Source organism: Abramis brama (assembly GCF_963993115.1).
Source record: "Abramis brama genome assembly, chromosome: 2".
Taxonomy (NCBI): Eukaryota; Metazoa; Chordata; class Actinopteri; order Cypriniformes; family Leuciscidae; genus Abramis; species Abramis brama.
In genome coordinates, this window is record NC_139964.1 from 7,551,112 (window position 1) to 7,575,976 (window position 24,865).

Below are 24,865 nucleotides of genomic sequence, written 5' to 3' on the forward strand. Positions count from 1 at the left end.
TCACCTGTTCTTCACACAGAACAAAAGATTAAAAGAGAATATACAAAAAAAAAAAAACTTCCTCAGCTGGTGAATGAAGTATAACCTCTGCTGGACCTTGTTCACTATATGACTATCTATGTGAGTGTCCCACTTCAGGTCCTGAGAGACGGTGGTGCCCAGAAACCTGAATGACTCACAGCTTTCACAGTGCTGTTCATGATGGTGAGTGGGGGAGTGCTGAGGTGTTCCTCCTGAAGTCCACGATCATCTCCACTGTTCAGAGTGTGTTCAGCTCCAGGTTGTTGTGACAGTTGTTTGACCTCTCGTCTGTAAGCAGACTCGTCACCATTTTGGATAAGGCCGATGAGTGTCTTCAGGAGCTTGACAGAGGAGTGTGTGGAGGAGCAGTCGTGTGTGTACGGGAGAAGAGCAGTGGAGAGAACACAACCCTGAGGAGCACCAGTGCTGATAGTGAGAGTTTCTCCAGTCTCACGAGCTGCTGTCTGTCTGTCAGAAAGCTGGAGATCCACTGACAGATTGAGGTTGGCATGGAGAGCTGGGGTCAGCTGTGAGAAGATCAGGCATGATGGTATTGAAGGCCAAACATGTTAATAGTGTTTATAAAATTAGCTTCAACAGAATTTCATCAAACTGGCTTTATAAGGTGTTTATGTATAACATTTCTGTTCATCACATCCATGTTTCCATCATTGAATTCTAGCAGATACTTTCATCCAGAGAGACTCAAGCAGATGAAGGAGAATAAACAATTTGAAGCGCTGCAGTATTATCTTTTAACTTCTACACAATACTAATCTTATTAGAATTAACAAAGGTTTAGAAGTTGATGATTTGAGTTTCATTTAAGGTCACCATGATGGAGATCAGCGTTTGCTTTAGTTGGGCTCTTGACCCTTGACTTCTGCACTTAATATTTTTTTTTGACTGCTATAATTGAGTGTTTATAAAACATATTTGTTATGGCACAATAGGCAAGGAAAAGTGTGTTGGGTGTTGGTGGTGAAGGACTGATGATGACAATAATCATTTAATGACTTGATTCACTGATTTCATTCAGAGTCTGATCTCTGATTAAAAGGGCAACATTAGTTTTACTCAAAACTGTGATTCTACAGCATAAGAGCTAGCCATGTTGTGACCATTAGATAATATGAAGGATTTTACAAATAGTTGTGCACGAAAAGTTTCACAGAAAAGGTATTGCATTATTAAGACTCACACAGACATCAAGAATCAGCATATGAATCTCAACAATGGTGACCATTAAAAAATTATGCATGCTGCAATGCATGCTGGGTACTAGCATAATACAAAACTTGTCCATGGCTCCCAGCATGCATTGCAGCATAAATAATTTTTTAATGGTCACCATTGTTGAGATTCATATGCTGATTCTTGATGTCTGTGTAAGTCAGCATAATACCATAGAGGTTTTTAAAATCTGATTGTCACAACAATGGGCCTTACAGCAGAATCAGTTATACTATAATGAATAATACAAGTAATACATCACCTATCTAATCAGAGATTAGGCTCTGGGAATGATCAGAGAATTAAGTCACTAAATGATGATTTTTATCATCTAAACACAACCACGTGCTCATATTTTCTTTTGGCGTATGTGCCATAACAAATGTGTTTTATAAACACTCAGTTACAGCAGCCAGAGGAAAAACTGGTGTTATAAAGTCAAGGGTCAAGGGTCAAATGAGAGAAATAGCCTGGTGCACAATGAAATATTGGGGCCATCATCACCACCACCAGACATCATATCGGATCAGAATGCAGGGGAAAATGACATCTACAGTACTGATCCGGGATGTTGGCCTGCTGACATTAACATACAAGGTCAAAATTATTGGATCGAAAAAGGACCAGTGCCATGTCAGAATCGCAGCTGTGATTTTTCTGCTTCCGAAAAACAATACAAACACCAAAAACGGGCGTTTTCAAAGACACTTCTGAGCCGAAAACTTGCGAATGGTGAGTCTGTTCCACGTGACTGGCTTCTGTACTCTCCAATCAAAGGATCTGTGTTTTGTTTTGTTTGCAAATTGTTTGGAGGCATTTCATCATTTTCCGGAACATCTGGATACAGTGACTGGAAACACGCACACAGTCACATTCCTGATCATGAGAACTCTGACCATCACAGAGAGTGCATGGTAACTTGGGTGACAAGGACATCTGAAAAGGGGCAGATAGATGCGGGCCTTAGGGATCAGTTCAAATTGGAGCGTCAGTACTGGGAGGATGTGCTGAAAAGGGTTGTAGCTACAGTCAAATTTTTGTCTGAGCGTGGTCTATCGTTCAGGGGCGATACTGAGACTTTCAATTCCACCAATAACGGTAATTATATGGGAATACTTGAACTCATTGCTCAATTCGATCCATTTCTGCGGGAACACGTAGCTCGTTTTGGAAATGCTAGGAGAGGAAAGCCGTCCTGTCTGTCAAGTACAATATGTGAAGAAATTGTCAAATTGTCAACTAAAGCAAACACCCATCACCACAATGGTAACTTACAATTTGTGATTTTCTCCTTCAGTGATTCTGCTTGTTAACATCAGGTGTCTTCAATAATGCTCAATCATCACTAAATTAATCACTTAATTATCTCATTAACTTTAACACTCTTGAGTGTGGACTCATATACACTCCCAGCCCCAGGGGTGTTCATTTAACACCGCTCCATCTGAAAGCAGGTGATGGCGATTTACTACTAATCAAGGGAACCGGCTTTACTGATGAGATGCGCATAACAATATCGTGCGATATATCGCCCATCCCTAGTGCTACTGTTCTTTTACAAGTACTAATTTAGAAATTTGCTTGATAATGCTAATGGTAAAGCTAGGTTTGTCTGTTTCAGCATACTGGTTTAATGTTGTATTTACCCTGTAACTACACAGAACAAGGGGGTAACAAGCGCCACTTTAATTTACAGCCCGCAGGAGTTACAATTACCCTGTAACTACACAGAACAAGGGGGTAACAAGCGCCACTATAATTTACAGCCCGCAGGAGTTACACTTACCCTGTAACTACACAATTGAAACGGGTAACAAACACTACTTACTATGTAACAATACGAAACAACACTATTTGCACAGTAATTACAGAGAAAGGTACTCTTATTAAGAAAACAAAACAAAACAAAACAAAAAGTTTAATTTACAACCCACAGATGTCCAAATTACCCTGTAACATTGCACAAGAACATATTTAGCCAGAAATGTGATAAAAACTTTTATATACAACAGACGTACAATTTTTGCCTGGAATATATTAACAGAATAGGTACCTGTTAGTTTTAAAATAATTACATTATAAATAATTTGCTTGTATATCTGGTTGTACCCCTTTATTACCCAAAACTTAACATATTGTTTCCTTATACCTACACGGAGGTACACTATAATTACAGAAACGTACACCGTAATTTCGGTTTACTTACGAAGTTCTTTGCAGGTTGTATATCTGCTTGTTACCCCTTTATTACCCACAACTTAACATATTGTTCCCTTATACCTACACGGAAGTACACTATAATTACAGAAATGTACACCGTAATTTCGGTTTACTTACGCAGTTGTTTGCGGGTCGTAATATAAAGTGTTAACAAAACATTTTGCAAAACAAACAAAAAAAAATACACAAAGTTAAATTTTCACAGAGTTTGTATTTTTTTTCTTTACCTCACATGACAAATAACAAAAGATGTAAGGCAAACAGACAGAAGGTTGCTGTTCAAGTTCAGTTCAAGAATTCACAATAAACAACAAAATCACGAGAGTCCTCGATTCACTCTAATATCTTAAAGTTCGTCTTTTTTTTCAAACTCAGTTTTTCGTGTTCAATTTTCAACCAAAATAAAGAAATGAAAGAAAAAAAAAAACACAAAGAAAAATAAATACTTCAAATGAGTGTTGTATGGGTGTGTGCGTGTATAAGCGTGTATGTGTGTGTGGTGGTGGCTGCGTGAAGCAGTCTGTGTAGTGGCCGCAAATCCTGGGCCGGGGAAAGAGTTTGGAGACTTGGCGTGAGTTTGGAAACTTGGCGTGAGGTTAAAAGATGATGGACATCACCACAAGTACCTGAGGCAGGCGAACGAACCAGGCTGGATTGTGTTGCACCAGGCAGGCGAGCGAACCATGCAGTAGAGCTCAGGGTGTACTCACACTAGCCAGTTTGAACCGTGCCCGAGTGCGTTTGACCACCAAAGCGCGGTTCGTTTGACTAGTGTGAGTGCTCCGAACCGTGCCCGGGCGCGGCTCGATTAGCCGGCCCTGGCCCGCTTGGAAGAGGTGGGCCAGAGCACGGTTCAGTTGGACTCGGGCGCGGTTCGCATGCAGTGTGAGTGCTAACCGTGCTGGAGCACGGAACAGGACGCGTGACGTCACGGTTTTGCGACGCTCCAAAACCAACATGGCGGGGAAAGGGTCGCTTTGGTCTACGGCAGAGGTGCAATGCTTGTTGGAAATTTGGGCAGATGAGAGCATACAAGAACAGCTGGACAAAACACATAAAAACTCAGATATATTTAGAAAAATCCGTGACTATCTTCTTCGTCATGGATATCAAAGAACTACCGAGCACTGTAGAGACAAGGTAAAAAAACTGCGGGCACAGTATTTAAGGGTACGGGATGCACTCCGTAAATCATAATGACGTTACCATAATGTAACCATAATGTCTTACCATAATGACGTAAGCGTGCTCCGGCACGAATGCTGAAACCCTATGTGAGTGCAGGCCAGAGGGGGAGTGGGGAGGGGGGACAATCGTACTCGGGCCCGGTTCATGGCAACCGTGCCTAGTGTGAGTACACCCTCAATTTCTCTGTCACTTTGGCGATCGCACCCAGTCAGCGCATGCACAGAGATTCCAGCAAAGAATAGCAACGACCTTCAGGTAGCGTGTGTCCCACTCCGATAACAACCTACACGTTTGTTTTGTTTTTATTCGCGCACCCTCTTCCGATTCTATCTCTCTTTTATATTCAATTTCCTCATTGGTTTCCGCCCATTAGAAAAAGTGAAAAGCTGGCATGGATTTCTTCCATTTCGCCACAACTTTTAGTAAACTCAACTGAAATAATTGCAGAGTACTCATAACTATTGGTTTTTTAAAATTAAAAGAATTAAGGCAATCGGTTTCCTCAAATGAAATGAGTTAGCTTAACTTATTGAATTTGACTTTGTGTGTGACATTGTGAGCTATAGTTCTGCAAGTGTTCTGAGTTCATTTAAAGTTTGTAATTTCACTGTTTTTACTCAATAAAGTGAAGTTTCAGCTGTATAAAGTATTTAAATGGAGTGTAAAGTTTAATTTTGTGTTAAGAAATATTATTGTTTTAGTGGACTCGATTAAAATAAGTTCAGAATCATAACTATTGTTTTTATAAACTTAATTGAATTGAGGCAATCGGTTACCTCAAATGAAATGAGTTAGCTTAACTTGTTGGGTTTTACAGTGCATTGTTCAAACTCAACATTGATTTAAGACACACCCTCATAGTTTGACAAAACATTTCTGATAATGTATTCCAGTTTGGTGAGTTTCTGGATCTATAAAAGCTGTACGCAGCTCTACAGATCTTCATTGCTATCATCTGAGTTTTTAACAACCAACAAAAAAGACGAAAATTGATCCTTTAGAAAAAAAGATGTCTCAAACTGAAGAAACTCTCCGGCAAAGCTCCTTTAAAGAAGGTAAGCGAAGACAAAGATTATAATTTAGTTAGTCACTTAAGTTTGCATTTTTTAATTGCAGGTTTTGTTCACAAATAACTGACAGTCATGACCTTATGTAATTTTACATAATTTTTTTTTATTTACTATAATCAAGAAGAAAATAGTGTCAATAGTAACTTTTGTGTGTATCAAGTGATTCTACAAAAGAGACTTGTTTAAAGGATTCTCCTGTCATTCATTCCCAGTCAACAATTTGATCTCACAGTGATCTCACCATGATCTCCCAGGATGATGTGTTCACAATCTGAGTTCACAGTGAGCTAAAAGTGTATCCTCACAGCGCCCTCACTGTGTGCTCATATTATGGCCACAATGTGAGGTCAAAGTGCACAAAGACTAGATACCCAGCATGCATTGCAGCATGAAGCTTTTGATCGTCACCATTGTTCATACGCTGATCCTTGATCAGAGTTGTAAAGTCCAGGTTCAGAAAGTAAAAGTCCTCCTCAGTATTTTGTTCCAATCACCTGGATTTGCTAATTCAGCAGGAGAGAGAACTAATTAGTGAAATCAGCTGCTGAGTTCATGGGTGGAATAAACATATGGCAGGACTTTTACTCTTTGGCCCCTGGATTACCCACCTCTGCTAATATGTACCTTTGAGGGACTAATGTGTACTCTTTAGGTACAAAAGTGTACCTTTTGAAAAGGTACTGCCACAGCGACGGCTTTTGTACCTTTTTTTCTGAGAGTGTAAATTTCTCAGAAGTTTTTCCTTTGAGTTTTCAAAACTTTGCATTTTGAGGCACCCAAACTGACTCTTTGTTGTCGTGGAAACGAACGGCCAAAACTTATAAAAAGTTTTACGGTTTTAGTTGAAAATGGTGTCGTGTAAAAAAGACCCTAAGACTGTGCACTGTTAACCCTTGCTGTAAAATTCTGACAATATTATACCATTTTCCATTAAAACAGTAATATACCGTAGAAAATAAAAGTAGCCTACAGGAATATACTGTGAATTAACAGTGCTCAAAGTCGACACTCAGAGGCTGTTTTCACAATCACACCCTATACCCTCATTCACTATTCCCTACATTAGTTCACTAATATAGTCCCCTTGAATGAAAAGAAGTGAGTGAACTGAGACACTGATGAACACCTGATAAGCAGAATCACTGAAGGACAGAGAAACAAGAACAGAAAAAAGAGAAACACAAAAACTACAACTGACTTCCAGCCACACTGAGTGTGAAACCAGTTTACAAACCAGTTTACGATTATTTCTTTCATACATGTACAAAAGTTCTTGTTGAGAATTAACAGAGATTTAGTTATTAATAAAATTTGTTGTCACCATGATGGAGATCAGTATTTGCTTTAGTTGGTCTCTTGTCCCTGGACTTCTTACCATTCATCTCCCTCTGGCTGCTGTAACAGTGAGTTTATAAAACACATTTGTTATGGCAAGAAAAAGTCAAGAGGAAGATGATCAGGTGTTTTTGGATTTTGTGATGATGTCACAATCATGCTGTCTCTGATCTTTTCTGTATATAATAATTGAAATTATAGTTATCTCATATTTAGCATATATCTGTGAATCTACAAAATTAAATCAATATTTCTGTAATCAGGTCTTCTGAAGAATATTGTAATCATAGAGTGCATTCAATTTTATTTTACTCCTGCTTGGCTCAGACACACACAGATATCAACAATCAGCATATGAATCTCAACAATGGTGAAAAGTTTCATGTCGCAATGCATGCTGGGTTCCAGGATAATATAAAACTCCCAGCATGCACTGCTGCATGAATAATAATAATAATAAAAAAGAAATATTGCCACCATTGTTGAGATTAATGTGCTAAATTGTGATATCTCGGTGTTTCTGAAACACAGTGTAGCTCTGTTTCTCTGGTTATGCATCATGTGTTAAAAAAAAAAAAGAGTCATTGTATCTTATTGCTGCGTTTTCACAGTGGTGGTAATGTAACACTTCTGATTGAGGATTAAACTCTGAATAAGTGAGAATGAATTCCTTAGTGAATGAACAGGCAATATGATGATTTTGTCATCATAATCATTATAACTGCAGTCATTCATAAACTGTGTGTGCACAAGTGTGACTTGCAAAAACACAGCTCAAGCAGCAAAAGAAAAAATAATGTTTTAGCATCAGCATCCCAACTAAAGCAAGCACTGATCTCTATAACGGTAACTTCAAACCAAACATTTTCAATTAAACATCTCAATAACAACTTCTGTAGATGTATGACAGAAATAAAGTCATACTGGTTAATAATAAGTGTAATAATGTGTAATGGCTGGAAGTCAGTCGTAGTTATTGTGTTTCTCTATTTTCTGTTCTTGTGTTTCTCTTTTCTTCAGTGATTCTGCTTACAATCACTTACATATTCCCTTAATTATCTCACTGCATCGTTACTTTTTACTCGTAGTGTGGATTTCCCTGAGGGGTTGAAAGGGTTAACTGTGTAAGATAAAAAAGACACACCCACAAAATGTATTTTAACAGTAATAAACTGTAAGTTATAAAACAGGTTTATACTGGCAACACTGTTGCCAGTAGTTTACTGTAAAATTATTTTTTTGGGTCACCATTGTGCTGAAGAGTAGAGCCTGTGCTTCAGTCCAGGAGAAGATCTACAAACATTGATGATTTGCTGCATGTTGCTTTATTTAACAGGCGGTGACTGTGTAGTTGCTGATCCAGTGGAAATCTTTTTATGTACAATAGTTTTTTAGTGGTCTCAAATGAAAGAAGTTCACAGTAATACTTTGCTCACATTATTAATGCATTATACATTTTAGTTAATACATTTAAATGATAGTTGGTCAATTTAAGGCAGTCGGTTTCTGCAAGTGTAATTAGTTAACTATAATTTAGTGCATTTTTACAGAAACAAACTAGATTACAGTAAAGAACTGTACAATTAACAGTATTTTACTGGCAACAGTGTTGCCAGTATTTTACTGTAAAAAAACCCGGTAAGGTCTAACAGTGTGGCTGAAGTGGGTGTTCATCACTAAAGCTCAATCATCTCTTAATTAATCACTTAATTATCTCATTAACTTGAACACTTTTAACACTATTTAGATTGGGACAATATGTACTCTGAGCAGTGTTGATTTAACACTGGGGACTTTGCTGTGTGCCTGTAACATTGTAGTAATCATGAAGACATTGATTAGCTTGTTCAGGTGTGTTTGATTAGGGTTGGAGCTAAACTCCAGGAAAGTGGATCTCGTGGTCCAGAGTTGAGAACTGAGTAGACTATATAAACTCCCTGATATCATATATAAGCTCAGTTTCATCATCAATAATAACAGTTCATCCACTCACCAACAGCAGCAAGAGTAAAACTGACTCTGTCATTTGTGTCTGTCGGCTTCACCAATGTAGAAATGAGTTTCTCGTTGGCTTTTAACATATGGTTTCCGTTGGAGGCTAGTTCAGCTGGGCTGACTGATGATGAAGACTCTGAAATCTCTCCTGAAGCATTGAGGACCATATTCAAAACATCGGTCACTGGAGTCTAATTTATTGATCAGAAAAAAAAAAAAATGTAAATATTAAGAAAGCCAATTAATCAGACTCTGAAATCAAAATTGAGAAGACAGAATTTGACGATGTGTGAGTGATGACTCTAACCGGGTATGCTGAGTGCCTCTGAAATGAGACACAGACAGTGTTTTTTAACAAATTTCTTTAACAAATGATTCAATGACATATATATTTTTTAAACACTTGTCGCCACCTACTGGTGGAAATGAAAATACTTTTCTAAAGGTGTTTTTCTGTATTTTGCTCGCTACAGTGGACAGTGTTTGTATCCAAACCAGTGCCGGCCCGAGCCTTTTGGGGGCCCTAAACATAATTTGATTTGGGGGCCCCCTCCCACCACGCGTAGTTAAAAAAGTTTTAACTTTTCCTTTACTCTTTTACTAACTCTTTGAAACTTCTGAAAACAAACTGTAAACATATTCCAGCATTGCAATCTTGACATCGCAGCCTGTTCATTATAGCCGTAATAAATATATAATAATAAAATAGTCAACCTAACATATAAAACTTACACTGCTCTGTTTAAATAGTCAGTAGTACAATTTATACCGTTCACAGTAAGCACCGCTCCACTGTGATGTTTCCAAGCACATTTTTGCGTGTGAAAAGGATGATTTTTTCCGTCGATATTGGAACGTGAGTGAAGTACAAAGAAGCCTATAATAAAGAATAGTTTACCATCCAAATACATCGCGAATCGCTTACTTTCACTTTCGCTTTAAATTATTTAGTTTTGGCTTGTTTATAGTTATTTTTTATTCTTGTTCTGTTCTGAATATGATTAAATTTATGATCAATCATTGATCAAATCAAGTTTTTGTATCATGGCTTAACATTACCGTGACTTTGCGCACGAATTGTCTGCATGCGAGGTTATGCGCTTGACTCAAACACTGGCAGACACAGCAGCAGTTGTAGGCAGGTATATTGATCATGCAATCAGAATTTTACTTGTCTTGAATTATTCATTCATTCATTCATGTCACTTTTTTAAGTTAATTAATACGTATGTAAAAAAAAAACCAGGGGGCCCCAAGCAGCCACTTAGTTCGCTTATGCCTTGGGCCGGCCCTGATCCAAACTAACAAACTTTTGTCACAGAAGTACTGGAATAAAAGTTTAAGTTTGTAAAAGAAGTAATGAGAATGTGTGGTTGAAATGGACAGCTTCGTGGACAGCTTTCTCTGCGCATTAAATCCCCCATATTGCCAGCAAACAATGAGAATGCAGAACAATGATGATGACAGAGAGTATAGGCTTCAAAGCTATTGTGGACCCGCTTACCCAAAACCCTGGTTTGGCAAATAAATGAATGACGGACAGTTACGTATTTCCAAAATTGTATTATGTAAACTTTATGTTACTCCTCAAATAACAAGGGAATTTGTAGTAATTTCTAGTATTAATTAATTAGCGAGTCCACAAACTCATTCTTTCAATTGGCTTTTGTATGCAGAGTATTCACAGCTTATATGGACTGAATGCCCCCATAAACCATCAGCAATTATTAGAAAAGCACATTCATATTTCAGATTACGCACATATCTAAAATGCACATGTTATTGCACTGCTTCAATTTGGACTATTATTGATAGGAGTCTCTACAACTTCAATGTCAGAAACTCAACTTACGTTGCGTCCTTCCGGCAGCTTTATATTTATACCTGCAATGACAGAAATCAGCATGAAGACAATAATATAATAAACTGCAAAACTCTGAAAAATAACTATTTTATTGAGCAGCAATTTCAGCAAGATTGTGGATTCAGCAAGATTTCAGCAGTTGTGGACTAATGGTGAGAGCAGTGGATCCAACTTTTTAGAGTGGTGTACCTCCTTCTGCGTACCCCCTCTCTTCCGGACTTCAGTCATACCTTTTTCCATTAAGGGACAATATTTGCCCCCTAAATTTATTTCCCACTGTTTTTACCTTTATGCATAACTTTATGAAATAAAAAATGTTTCCAATTGAAAATGTTCAATAGAGCAATATGCAATGACGGAAAAATGAAGTGATACTTTAAAATATATTACACTAAAACCGGTAAGTCACTGTCTTCTCAATGAGCGAGTCATTGAGTCATCCTTACATTCAGTAACAAAGCAACTAGCTGTATTTATAAATGAATCATTGAATGATTGACTCACAATTCTTTTCAAAGCTGCAGAATTGTTTACGAAACACTGCACTCTAAAAAGAAATGTGTTAAAAATGACACATGTTGTGTAGATTTTAACACATGTAGTGTGTGTGCTCAGGGACAACACATGTTGTGCCAAATTTAACACAATAAATGTGTGTGTACAGTAAGTAATTTTAACACACAAATTGTGTCATTTAACTAATTAGTGAAATCAGCTGACTGAGTTCATGGGTGGAATAAACATATGTCAGGACTTTTACTATTTGGCCCCTGGATTACCCACCTCTGCTAATATGTACCTTTGAGGGACTAATGTGTACTCTTTAGGTACAAAAGTGTACCTTTTGAAAAGGTACTGCCACAGCGACGGCTTTTGTACCTTTTTTTCTGAGAGTGTACAGCTGTACAACTCTGCCCTTGATGTCTCTGTGTCTAAATGAGTGAAGCTGGTAATGCTGTTTGTGGAGTTGTTTAATCCTCCTCTGCTGAGATCTTCACAGATTTAATGTCTTCTTTTATTTAATCTAAGGCTGTGGCTGAAGTCAGTTGTATGTTTGAAGAATGTTCTTATGAGAAACATCTGTTCCCTATCGTCCGGTCACTACGACGTACGTCGTGGTGAACGACGAATAGGAATCTCGCTAGAGAGGCCAATCTACTTCGAGTGAAACTAAAACAAGCCAATACACATTGGCGTGCAATCATTTGCATCAGCTGCGCAGCCTCGCAGCGCGGGTATTTAACGAGCGGCTGATGCGATTGCACTTCAGCTTTTTGCTTCGGAGCCAAGCACTTTGATGCGTCTTACAGAGAGTGGTTTACTAATCAACGAGCCTTTCTGGATCTCTCCTTCCCGGTGCGGGCGTTACAGCACGGCAGCGCGACCAGTCTTTTTCTCTCTTCTCTCTTCTCTTTCTGTCTTTTTTTGTTTTGTTTTGTGGTCATATGGCAGCGGCAGCAGCGGTAACTCCGCTCGGGCTGCTCCATATGAGACCGCTTCAGCACTGGCTTCACGGCCGAGTCCCGAGATGGGCGTGGCATCACGGCACTCACCGGGTGGCAATCACACCGGCGTGCTGCCAGACCTTCAGCCCGTGGTCAGACCCCTCGTTCCTTCGGGCAGGAGTCCTCTTGGAACAGGTGTCCAGGCATGCTGTGGTATTCACAGATGCCTCTGCCACCGGCTGGGGTGCCACGTACAACGGGCATGCAGTGTCAGGGGTGTGGACGGGCCCCCAACTGCACTGGCACATCAACTGCCTCGAGTTGCTAGCAATTCGTCTCGCTGTGGCTGAAGTCAGTTGTATGTTTGAAGAATGTTCTTATGAGAAACATCTGTTCCCTATCGTCCGGTCACTACGACGTACGTCTCGTCGTACGTTCGTCTCGCTCTGAGCCGCCTAAAAAGGCCGCTACAGGGCAGAGACGTGCTGGTCCGTACGGACAACACTGCAACCGTTGCGTACATCAACCGTCAAGGTGGTCTACGCTCCCGTCGCATGTCGCAACTCGCCCGCCATCTCCTCCTTTGGAGTCAGAAGCGTCTGAGGTCGCTTCGAGCCATGTATGTCCCCGGTGTGCTCAACCGTGTGGCCGACGAGCTATCACGAGCTGTGCTCCCGGGAGAATGGCGACTCCACCCCCAGGCGGTTCAGCTGATCTGGAGAGAGTTCGGGGAGGCTCAGGTAGACCTGTTTGCCTCCTCAGAGACCTCCCACTGCCAGCTGTTTTACTCCCTGACCGAGGGAACACTCGGCACGGACGCACTGGCTCACAGCTGGCCCCGGGGCCTCTGCAAATATGCATTTCCCCCAGTGAGCCTACTTGCACAGACCCTGTGCAAAGTCAGGGAGGACGAGGAGCAGGTCCTTCTGGTGGCTCCCTATTGGCCCACCCGGACTTGGTTCCCAGAACTCATGCTCCTCGTGACAGTCCCTCCCTGGCCAATTCCTCTGAGGAAGGATCTTCTGACTCAGAGACGGGGCACCCTATGGCACCCGCGTCCAGACCTCTGGAAACTCCATGTCTGGTCCCTGGACGGGACGCGGAGGTTCTAGGTGACTTACCCCCAGAGGTACTTAACACCATCACTTCTGCGCGAGCGCCGTCTACGAGACGTGCGTACGCCTTGAAGTGGAACCTGTTCGTCGAGTGGTGTTCCTCCCGCAGAGAGGACCCCCGAAGATGTTCAATAGGGTCAGTGCTTTCCTTCTTGCAGCAAGGGTTGGAGCGAAGGCTGTCTCCCTCCACCCTTAAAGTACATGCTGCTGCTATTTCAGCATATCATGACCACATAGATGGCAAAACAGTTGGGAAGCACGACCTGGTCGTCAGGTTCCTTAGGGGGGCGAGACGATTAAATCCCCCTCGTCCCCCCTCCATACCCTCTTGGGACCTTTCCCTGGTGCTCCGAGCACTTCAGGATGCTCCCTTTGAGCCTTTGCAGTCAGCGGACTTAAAGCTTCTCTCCTTGAAGACTTTGCTGCTGATTGCACTGGCCTCGATCAAGAGGGTAGGGGACCTGCAAGCATTTTCGGTCGACGAATCGTGCCTAGAGTTCGGACCGGGTGACAACCATGTTGTATTGAGACCCCGGCCTGGCTATGTGCCCAAGGTTCCTACCACTCCCTTTAGAGATCAGGTAGTGAACCTGCAAGCGCTGCCCCTGGAGGAGGCAGACCCAGCCCTGGCTTTGCTCTGTCCCGTTCGTGCTCTGCGTATGTACGTGGACAGAACTCAAAGTGTCAGGACCTCAGACCAGCTCTTTGTCTGTTACGGAGGCCAGCAGAAGGGAAAGGCTGTCTCCAAGCAGAGGATGGCCCACTGGATAGTGGATGCCATCGCCTTGGCTTACGAAGCTCAAGGCGTGCCCTGCCCGCTCAGGTTGCATGCACACTCCACGAGAGGCGTTGCATCCTCTTGGGCGCTGGCACGTGGCTCCTCGCTAACAGATATCTGTAGAGCTGCGGGCTGGGCGACACCTAACACGTTCGCTAGATACTATAGCCTACGTGTAGAGCCCGTGTCCTCCCGTGTTCTCACCCTAAACGGGTAGAAGCACTGAGAGTACCGGCTCTGTCGGCTTGCTGCACCCTACTGTGCATCCTTATTGCTCCAGAGTCGAACCTGTTGAGTCCTCCAACACCCTCGGCACGGACATGGCGGAGCGTCCAGTGCCAGGCCTTTATCCGCTGAATCCTTGAGATCCGGGTCTAGGCTGGGTCCCATATGTGTGACCCTACGGGGATCCCATATGTGTATATTCTCCACGGCTGCTCCTAAACGGAAGCCCGTGTCTTCCCTTGGGCTAAGTCACCCATTATTCATATGCAGTACAACCCTCGGGTTAGTCCATATGTCTATTCCCACATAACTCTTCTTAAGAATGTGGCTCCCGCAGCGTTCCCCTCCCTCAGATCGGGCACGCTTTCCCAGTGTTATCCAATAATCTCACTGTATGGGTATCATGGAACAACAGTGACGGATACTCTCGGTGTAAGCCCTCTCCTATCGTCCTTCCAGGCAAGAAGGTGTAGAGGCTTACACAGGGCGCTGGAAGGGGTGCAGCAGCTGTGGTGCTTTGGTAGGGATTCCTATTCGTCGTTCACCACGACGTACGTCGTAGTGACCGGACGATAGGGAACGTCTCGGTTACATATGGTAACCCTCGTTCCCTGAGGGAGGGAACGGAGACGTACGTCCCGTCGCCACATCTGCTGCTACCCGCAGGGGCGTCCAGCTTTTCAGGCTTGGCTCCTCAGCAAAAAACTGAAGTGCAATCGCATCAGCCGCTCGTTAAATACCCGCGCTGCGAGGCTGCGCAGCTGATGCAAATGATTGCACGCCAATGTGTATTGGCTTGTTTTAGTTTCACTCGAAGTAGATTGGCCTCTCTAGCGAGATTCCTATTCGTCGTTCACCACGACGTACGTCTCCGTTCCCTCCCTCAGGGAACGAGGGTTACCATATGTAACCGAGACGTTATCTGTGTGTGCACTCATACTATGAGCTGACCATGTGACATCACTGTGACATCACTATGACATCACTGTGAAAGTGTTGAGAAACAGGAAGTAGAATCTCCCCCCAGTGACCGATATTTGAACCGCCTCTTCTCATCCTGCTCAACATTATGAATTCACAATGAGCTCATATATTACTGACACTGTGAGTATCACCGTATGAGAATGGTGTGATGTCACTGTGATCATCACCTGATCTCACGTGTTGACTGGGAGTCCCATGTAGAAGATTTAGTTATCAAATGAGAATCGAACCGTATATGTTTTTGAGACAAAGGTTTTGTTAATGATTTACAATTTTGTTCGAGGTAATTAAAGCAACAGTTTTTCAATAATGGAAGATAATGTAAAAGGATGGTATTTAGGGTAAAAAGGCACAATAATTTACATGATAATAAATAGCTGGCTAACTTCTCCAATTATTGACTTGATTCAAGTCCACCTTGGAGTTAATCACCATATTTATAATGAAACCATCATGATCAAAAATATGATATCAATCAAATGTATTGTTACTAATGTAAAGCCATTTTAATTTATCATGGGATGTCCTTCAAGCAGTTTAAAAACGATTTCAGAATCTTTACTTTTTTACTTTTTATACTTTTTAATGACAGTATATTTACTGATATTATGATAAATGACAGAAATAAAGTCAGTCTGATCAGTAATAAGTGAGATTTAATGTCTCTTCAGTTGATTTCATCTAAGGCTGTGTCTGAAGTCAGTTGTAGGTCTTGGTTTTCTCTTTCCTTCAGTGATTCTGCTTGTTAACAGCAGGTGTCTCCAATGTTGGCAATAAAAATAAAGAGTTCTTAATTCATCATTAACGTCTGTCTGTTATTCAGATATTTTGTTTACATTTTTCTTATTTTAAATTACTTTTAAGGAAATAATTTGATTAATTCTTACTCAGTTCTTATTTGTTAAATTTAATTAATAATATTGCTTGTAATGTGTTGCCACAATTTTTTTGAGTAGATATAGCGTATTACGTTTTGCGTTAAAATAAACACACACGAGCTGCACCTTTCTGGTACCTATCTTTAATAATGTTTGCTTGTTTTTACAAACTGAGGATGTTTTAATTCAAACAATGAGGATATAAAATTGCATGCCTTTTCAGAGTCTGGAAGCTCAGTGTCTGGAAGCTCAGTGTCTGGAGAGTTGCGGGAGGATGTGAAGGTTGACTCCCTGGACTTTCCAAATGAACAAATGAAGGTAAGTTACTAGTGTAGCATTTATCCGGTGTCATTTCACTTTTCATTTCTATGAAGGAACATACACGTTTATATTACAGCATGTAGCTTTAGTGGATAGTATTCTATCTGATAGCTGATTTAAACTTCTGTGTCAGATCTATGGCCGTGGCTGAAGTGGCTCTTTATACATTTATATTTATTTAAAACTTTATATTGTTTTGATATTTATAGTTTTGAAAGTACATAGCCAAACCACTAGATAGCAGTGTTGGCTAGATGAAAAAAAGAAATATAACAAACAAACAAACAAACAAACAGAAAAGGGCTTTCTCAAATAACCTTACATACATATCCAAAAGTGAAATCTATGTAAGCGCTTCTTTGTTTTTAAATAGTTTTAAAGCTGAAGAAGACCTTTTTTCCTCCTACAGCATCAAAATCTGCTATTTATAGAGCAGAGGTGGAAAGTCCAGGTTCAGAAAGTAAAAGTCCTCCTCAGTATTTTGTTCAAATCACCTGGATTTGCTAATTCAGACAGGAGAGAGAACTAATTAGTGAAATCAGCTGCACAGCAAAAACTCCAGTGTTAAATTAACTCTCCTGGGAGTTTATATGGCTCCAGACTCAAGAGTGTTAGTGTTAAAATATGAGCGTTAAAGTTAATGAGCTAATGAAGTGATTGATTGAGTGATGATTGACCATTATTGAAGACACCTGATGTTAACAAGCAGAATCACTGAAGGAGAAAAAAACAACAACAATTTAGTCACCATTATGGTGATCAGTGTTTGCTTTAGTTGGGCACTTGACCCTTACATGTTTAACTTTAGATTTTGTTTGGCTGCTGTAACTGAGTTATAACAGCCAGAAGAACAAAGAGAAAAGGTAAACAGGTGGTGTTGGGAGCTGAATCTCTGACTTAAATGTATATTGTTGATTACAGCATCACAGTGATTCTACAAAATAAGATCCAGATATTTCAACATAATCCAAATGATTTCTTAAAAGTTATACATGCATATATACATATATATATATATATATATATATATATATTAGTGCTGTCAAACGATTAAAATATTTAATCGCGATTAATCGCATTAATGTCATAGTTAACTCGCGATTAATCGCAATTAATCGCACATTTTTATCTATTCTAAATGTCTCTTGATTTCTTTTTGTCCCATTATTTTTTCTCATTTTAATGCTCTTATCAACATGGAAAAGTGGATCGGCTTGCTTTGAGCAAATGTTTCTTTTTGAAATCAACATTGGCATACTGTAGTGTTCAATTTCACACTAACATTCTCACTTGGAGCAAATAATCTCTCACACAATGTAACACTGTCCATCAATAAAAGGGTGAAAGAAATACTGACGAGGTCCTAATATTGACGAGGGGGTGGAGAATTTGCATCAGCGAATCAGTGTGCTTGGCCATCAAGTAGTAGGCCATTTCAGACTGGACGTGCTGCAATGATAGCTCAGTTCACAATGAAAAAACACACAGATCACTTTGGTCTTGTCAACTGAAACATTTTGGCCACTTTTTTAAAATTAAACTTTCCATTCAGAATCTTATTGGCATCCATTTCGGCGTCTCGCGCTCATCATTCATCCACTCAAAACATAATGTTAAAGGGGGTCGCACACTGGACGAGAAGCGAAGCGCAGCGCCTCGTATTTAAAATTCGAACACATTATTCTCTATGAGTGTAGGCTACACACACCTTTTATTGCTGGCCATAAACTGAGAAAGTACGCGTCCGATGTGCGATACAAGTTGTCCATAGACGCGGCTTCTCGTCCACTCTTTGGCCGGCTCGCAAGCCCAAACAAGTGTGTGCGGCGTGCCTGTTGTTTTGTTTCCGGTCTAGCTAGATCCGGTGGTGTTGTACTAACGTTACTAGTTGTTGCAAAAGCATGTCAAAAAAAAACAAAAACAAAAAAACTACAAAGTTTGCTAGGCGTTAATCGCGCGATAAAAAAATTGACGCCGTTAAAATGGGTTTGCGTTAACGCCGTTAATAACGCGTTTAACTGACAGCCCTAATATATATATATTAGGGTGCATCAAATTTGAATGGGAAATTTTAATTTCAAAATATCAATTTGGCTGGCATTGCATTTTGTTCCAATTAACATAAAAATGACTTTTGCAAAGTTTTGAGGAATTCCATTGAGATTTAAGGGTGCCACCTAACACATGAACTTTGGCGAAATTTCGAAAAATGTGCACTTTTTTGTCTAATTGCCAAAAGGTTGACCTGGAAATGTTGAGTACAGTGAACTTTTATACAGTAACATGTTCTATAGGGTTATCAAAGTAAAAGTTGTTTGTTTGCCCTTTGGCCAACTTGGGCATTTCTCAGAATTCAACTTTCAAGATTCTCCATTCATTTGTCCTATAGACAAAATGAATGGAGGTCAATGGGACATTTTCACGTGGCCTTACCCTGTTAATTTACTGTAACAACTACAATGCTACTCTCAATACACATGAGACATCTACAGTGGGGAGAACAAGTATTTGATACACTGCAGATTTTTCAGGTTTTCCCACTTACAAAGCATGTAGAAGTCTGTAATTTTGATCATAGGTACTCTTCAACTGTGAGTGACAGAATCTAAAACAAACATCCAGAAAATCACATTGTATGATTTTTAAGTAATTAATTTGCATTTTATTGCATGACATAATTATTTGATACATCAGAAAAGCAGAACTTAATTTTTGGTACAGAAACCTTTGTTTGCAGTTACAGAGATCATACGTTTCCTGTAGTTCTTGACCAGGTTTGCACACACAGCAGGGATTTTGGCCCACTCCTCCATACAGACCTTCTTCAGATCCTGCAGGCTTCGGGGCTGTCGCTGGGCAATACGGACATTCAGCTCTCCAGGACCTTGAGATGCTTCTTACAGAGCCACTCCTTAGTTGCCCTGGCTGTGTGTTTCGGGTCGTTGTCATGCTGGAAGACCCAGCCACGACCCGTCTTCAATGCTCTTACTGAAGGAAGGAGGTTGTTGGCCAAGATCTCGCGATACATGGCTTCCCCTCAGTACGGTGCAGTCGTCATGTCCCCTTTGCAGAAAAGCATCCCCAAAGAATGATGTTTCCATCTCATGCTACACGGTTGGGATGGTGTTCTTGGGGTTGTACTCATCCTTCTTCTTCCTCCAAACACGGCGAGTGGAGTTTAGACCAAAAAGCTCTATTTTCAGATGGTCATTGGCAAACTTCAGACGGCCCTGGACATGCGCTGGCTTGAGCAGGGGGACCTTGCGTGCGCTGCAGGATTTTAATCCATGACGGTGTGTGTTACTAATGGTTTTCTTTGAGACTGTGGTCCCAGCTCTCTTCAGGTCATTGACCAGGTCCTGCCGTGTAGTTCTGGGCTGATCCCTCACCTTCCTCATGATCATTGATGCCCCATGAGGTGAGATCTTGCATGGTGCCCCAGACCGAGGGAGATTGTCATCTTGAACTTCTTCCATTTTCTAATAATTGCGCCAACAGTTGTTGCCTTCTCACCAAGCTGCTTGCCTATTGTCCTGTAGCCCATCCCAGCCTTGTGCAGGTCTACAATTTTATCCCTGATGTCCTTACACAGCTCTCTGGTCTTGGCCATTGTGTAGAGGTTGGAGTCTGTTTGATTGAGTGTGTGGACAGGTGTCTTTTATACAGGTAACAAGTTCAAACAGGTGCAGTTAATACAGGTAATGAGTGGAGAACAGGAGGGCTTCTTAAAGAAAAACTAACAGGTCTGTGAGAGCTGGAATTCTTACTGGTTGGTAGGTGATCAAATACTTATGTCATGCAATAAAATGCAAATTAATTATTTAAAAATCATACAATGTGATTTTCTGGATTTTTGTTTTAGATTCTGTCTCTCACAGTTAAAATGTACCTATGATAAAAATTACAGACCACTACATGCTTTGTAAGTAGGAAAACCTGCAAAATCAGCAGTGTATCAAATACTTGTTCTCCCCACTGTATACTTTGAATATGACATTGTCCACTCTAGAATACTGTTGATGTTAAGCTTAATAGCTTAGCTAACATACACTGTAAAAAAGAATACATTGATTTTATTAATATCTAATTAATAAAAATGAGGCAACAGATTACAAGCAATATTATTAATTAAATTTAACAAATTAGAATTGAGTAATAATTAATCAAATTAATTCCTTAAAAGTTAACCATTTAAAATGAGTAAAATGTACAAAATATCTTTTATTGCCAACATTGAAGACACCTGGTGTTAACAAGCAGAATCACTGAAGGAGAAAACCATAATTAAAGTCACCATTGTGGAGATCAGTGTGTGTTTTAGTTGGGCTCTTGACCTTAAATTATTAACTTTAAGTTTTGTTTGGCTGCTGTACATGAGTTATAACAGCCAGATGAACAAAGAGAAAAGGTGATCTGATGGTGTTGGTTGTGATTTAACATAATCATTATTTCACAATCATTAGACCTGAATCACTGAACCTCATATAGAGTCCAGTTTATGAGTTAAGTTAACTTTATTAATTACAGCAGTATAATATTTTTAGCCTTTTCAATGAAATCCAAATGATCAAAATCAATAATAAAAAACAAATAAATATGTATGTTTTTTTTTTTGTTGTTTTTTTTTTGGCACAAACACACATCATGATTTTGCGTATGAATCTCAGCAATGGTGACGAACAGATCACCTCTGAACATAAGCTCATTATTTATTCATGCAGCAATGCATGATGGGAGCCATGAATGAGTTTTGATTGGTGGAACCCAGAATGCACTGCAACATGCTTTATAAATGTCACCATTGTTGAGATTCACAGGCTGATTATTGATGTCTGTGTGTCTCCTTTTTATGTAACAGTAACTTTTTAGAAATTATTTGCCTTACATTGTAAAAGTTAAAAATATTATGCTGTACAAGGACAGTGCTGCTATAATTAATAAAGTAATTAATAAAGTAAACCTAACTCATAAATTGGATTCTATATGAGTTCAGTGATTCAAGTCAAATGCTTGTGAAATAATGATTATGTTAAACACAACCAACGCCATTACATCACCTTTTTTCTTTGTTCATCTGGCTGTTATAACTCATGTACAGCAGCCAAACAAAACTTAAAGTTAATAAGTTTAAGGTCAAGAGCCCAACTAAAACACACACTGATCTCCACAATGGTGACTTTAATTATGGTTTTCTCCTTCAGCGATTCTGCTTGTTAACACCAGGTGTCTTCAATGTTGGCAATAAAATATATTTTGTAAATTTTACTCATTTTAAATGGTTAACTTTTAAGGAATTCATTTGATTAATTATTACTCAATTCTAATTTGTTAAATTTAATTAATAATATTGCTTGTAATCTGTTGCCTCATTTTTATTAATTAGATATCAATAAAATCAATGTATTCTTTTTTACAGTGTAGATAGCTAACTGTGGTTAGCAAACTGTTGCTAGCTAACGTTAGCTAGATGTAATGAGCACCAAATACCAATAAATATGACTTAAATGACTTATGATAAATAAGTATACAAAGACACAACTACAGATATGATAGTAATGTGTAATAATACATACCCAACACAGAAAGATCACCTCAAACAGAAAGATCACCTCAGTTTTCTTGAGCTGTAGTATTGTTTACCTCAGATCTCCATTGTGACCATTGAGCACTGTTAACCACTTTATCCAACAAAAACAGATGTGCGGTGGCACCCCTAAATCATCATGTACTGGAAAAATATTTTGCATGTGTTGTTTCTACATATATTGGAACACTTTTAGCACCCAGCCATATCAAAATTCAAGAATTGTGTTTTTTGATGCACCCTAATATATATTTCTTTAAGGCACACACAGACATCAAGAATCAGCGTATGAATTTCAACAATGGTGACAAAAAGAATATTCAATTAGGAAAAGGAAATTACTAAGACAATTCAGATCATAATTTATTCATACCGCAATGCATGATGGGAGCCATGAATGAGTTTTGATTGGTGGCACCCAGAATGCACTGCAACATGCTTTATTATTGTCACCATTGTTGAGAATCACAGGCTGATTCTTGATGTCTGTGTGTCCAAATAAAATACTTTTTTTTTTAAAGAATTGTGATCAGAACAGCATTTAAAAAATCTTTTGGATTATATTGAAAATGTTGAAAATAGTATACTGTAGAATCACAGGCTGCTGTAATCAACAAGGTAAACCTAACTCTCTAAATGAGTTCAGCGATTTAGGTCAAATGATGATTGTCGAAACATAACCAACACCACCTGATCAACTTTTTTCTTTGTTCATCTGAGAGTTATAACTCAGACAACAGCCAAACTAAATCTAACGTTATTAGTTTAAGGGTCAAGAGCCCAACTAAAGCCAACACTGATCACCACAATGATGACTTAAAAATAGATTTTCTCCTTTGGTGAGTCTGCTTGTTAATTTCAGGTGTCTTCAATAATGCTCAATCATCACTCAATCAATCACTAAATTATCTCATTAACTGTAACACTCTTGAGTCTGGAGCCAAATAAACTCCCAGGAGAGTTAATTTAATACTAGAGTTTTTGCTGTGTAGCTGATTTCACTAATTAGTTCTCTCTCCTGCTGAATTAGCAAATCCAGGTGATTGGAACAAAATACTGAGGAGGACTTTTACTTTCTGAACCTGGACTTTCCACCTCTGGAGTGTAGGCCAGGGAACGGCAACTGGCGGCCCGCGGGCCAAAACTGGCGTGGGATTACATTTTAAAGTATAACTGTGCGTTCACACCGGGCGCGAATAGCGCATCAAATTCGCGCCTGCCGCGTCTAGTTATACGCTTGACCACTTTGTGTCCATTCGCGCGTCAAAAGACAGTAGCGGTCAGAACTCTGGTGTACTTTGGACGGAGCGGGTAGTCTGACTGACAATAGCCCACTCCCGACATCTTTTGACAGCGTATCCACACTTAATTCTGACCACCTGTAGGCTACACTCTGAGGAGCTGTTTGGTACTGAAACCATTGTCAGTCAACAACATTCTTTTTTTGCAAGGCTGTTTGAAATAGTTGAAATAGAAACAGAAAATAGCCTACTTCATTTGTCAGTAGGGCAATATGATTTTTGTTTATGTTACTTAGAAATTTGAGTGATAGGCTTTGTCCTATTTAATTTGTTATTTATATTTCATAATTTTTTTCTGTGGCATTTTTTTTCTCTGCTGACAGTACAATGTTAAAATAGCCTAATATTTATATTGACACGAACACAATTTTTGTATAGCATTTATAATTATTATAGGTTACTTAATCTCCTTCTTTCCGTTAGAGACATTTGAATGTGAGATTATGGAAACGAGATCTAAATTTTGCAGACCCGTCAGGTCGGGAAATAAAGCGGGTGAACACCGAGTGTATTTTAAGCGGTTGCTGAATAGAACCTTGTGGGAGCGGGACGGGGAAAAAACAGTCCCGCGCAGACCTCCTTAAACCTTAGGTGTGTATGTGTGTGTCCCAAATAAATAATTATTAAAAAAAGGAATAAAGTTCAAAAGTCGGACTGTAAGCGAATGAGGCATGATTGCTATTCACACCTTTATTAAAATGGCTGTAATCTGTTACCACAATAGTACTTGATCTGTTTAAAATGATTTCCTTGATATATGCCTATGGTGTTAAATTCAGAATTCAAAATCAAAATTAAAAATGGTCTAATCCAGTAATGAATTTTTTCTATTTTTGATCTGAGCACAATCAGAAAATCAGAAAACCCGTCGTTATTCGTTTTTTCATTTTAGTTCAGGAAATAAATAATGGAAAAACAAGTCGTTTTTCATCTTTTTATTTTTGGTTTTAATTTGAAAAAACGATTGAACGAATGATCCACGGATGGTGACGGACCCATCATATTCCGCGATTGTAGGCCTATATAAGAGTATTTAATATGTATACATAGGCCTACTCTGTGTAGCTGGCCCGCCATCTACTGGCTAAAAAAAATATTGGCCCGCGGCCAAAGTTACTTGCCGACCCCTGGTGTAGGCTATTCTCTCGAAAAAGACAAATATTACTTAGAATGCATTGTTTTCTGTATATTGCTGTTTTAATGGATAGTGGTATGATACTGTTATAAATTGGTCTTTTTTTACAGCAAGGGTTAACAGTGTAAAATCTAATGAATGTGTGCGGAGAGGACCGACAGCACAAACGTATT

General features: G+C 39.7%; 2 protein-coding genes across 2 annotated transcripts in view; one reads left to right on the top strand and one right to left on the bottom strand.

Moving 5' to 3' along the window:
• Positions 1-24,865, bottom strand: part of LOC311077566 (uncharacterized protein) — a 578,304-nt gene that overhangs the window by 505,535 nt on the left and 47,904 nt on the right. The window lies entirely within an intron of this gene.
• LOC311069356 (deoxynucleoside triphosphate triphosphohydrolase SAMHD1-like) overlaps positions 1-24,865 on the top strand; it is a gene marked incomplete at its 5' end in the record, with an annotated part of 179,328 nt that overhangs the window by 149,381 nt on the left and 5,082 nt on the right. The window lies entirely within an intron of this gene.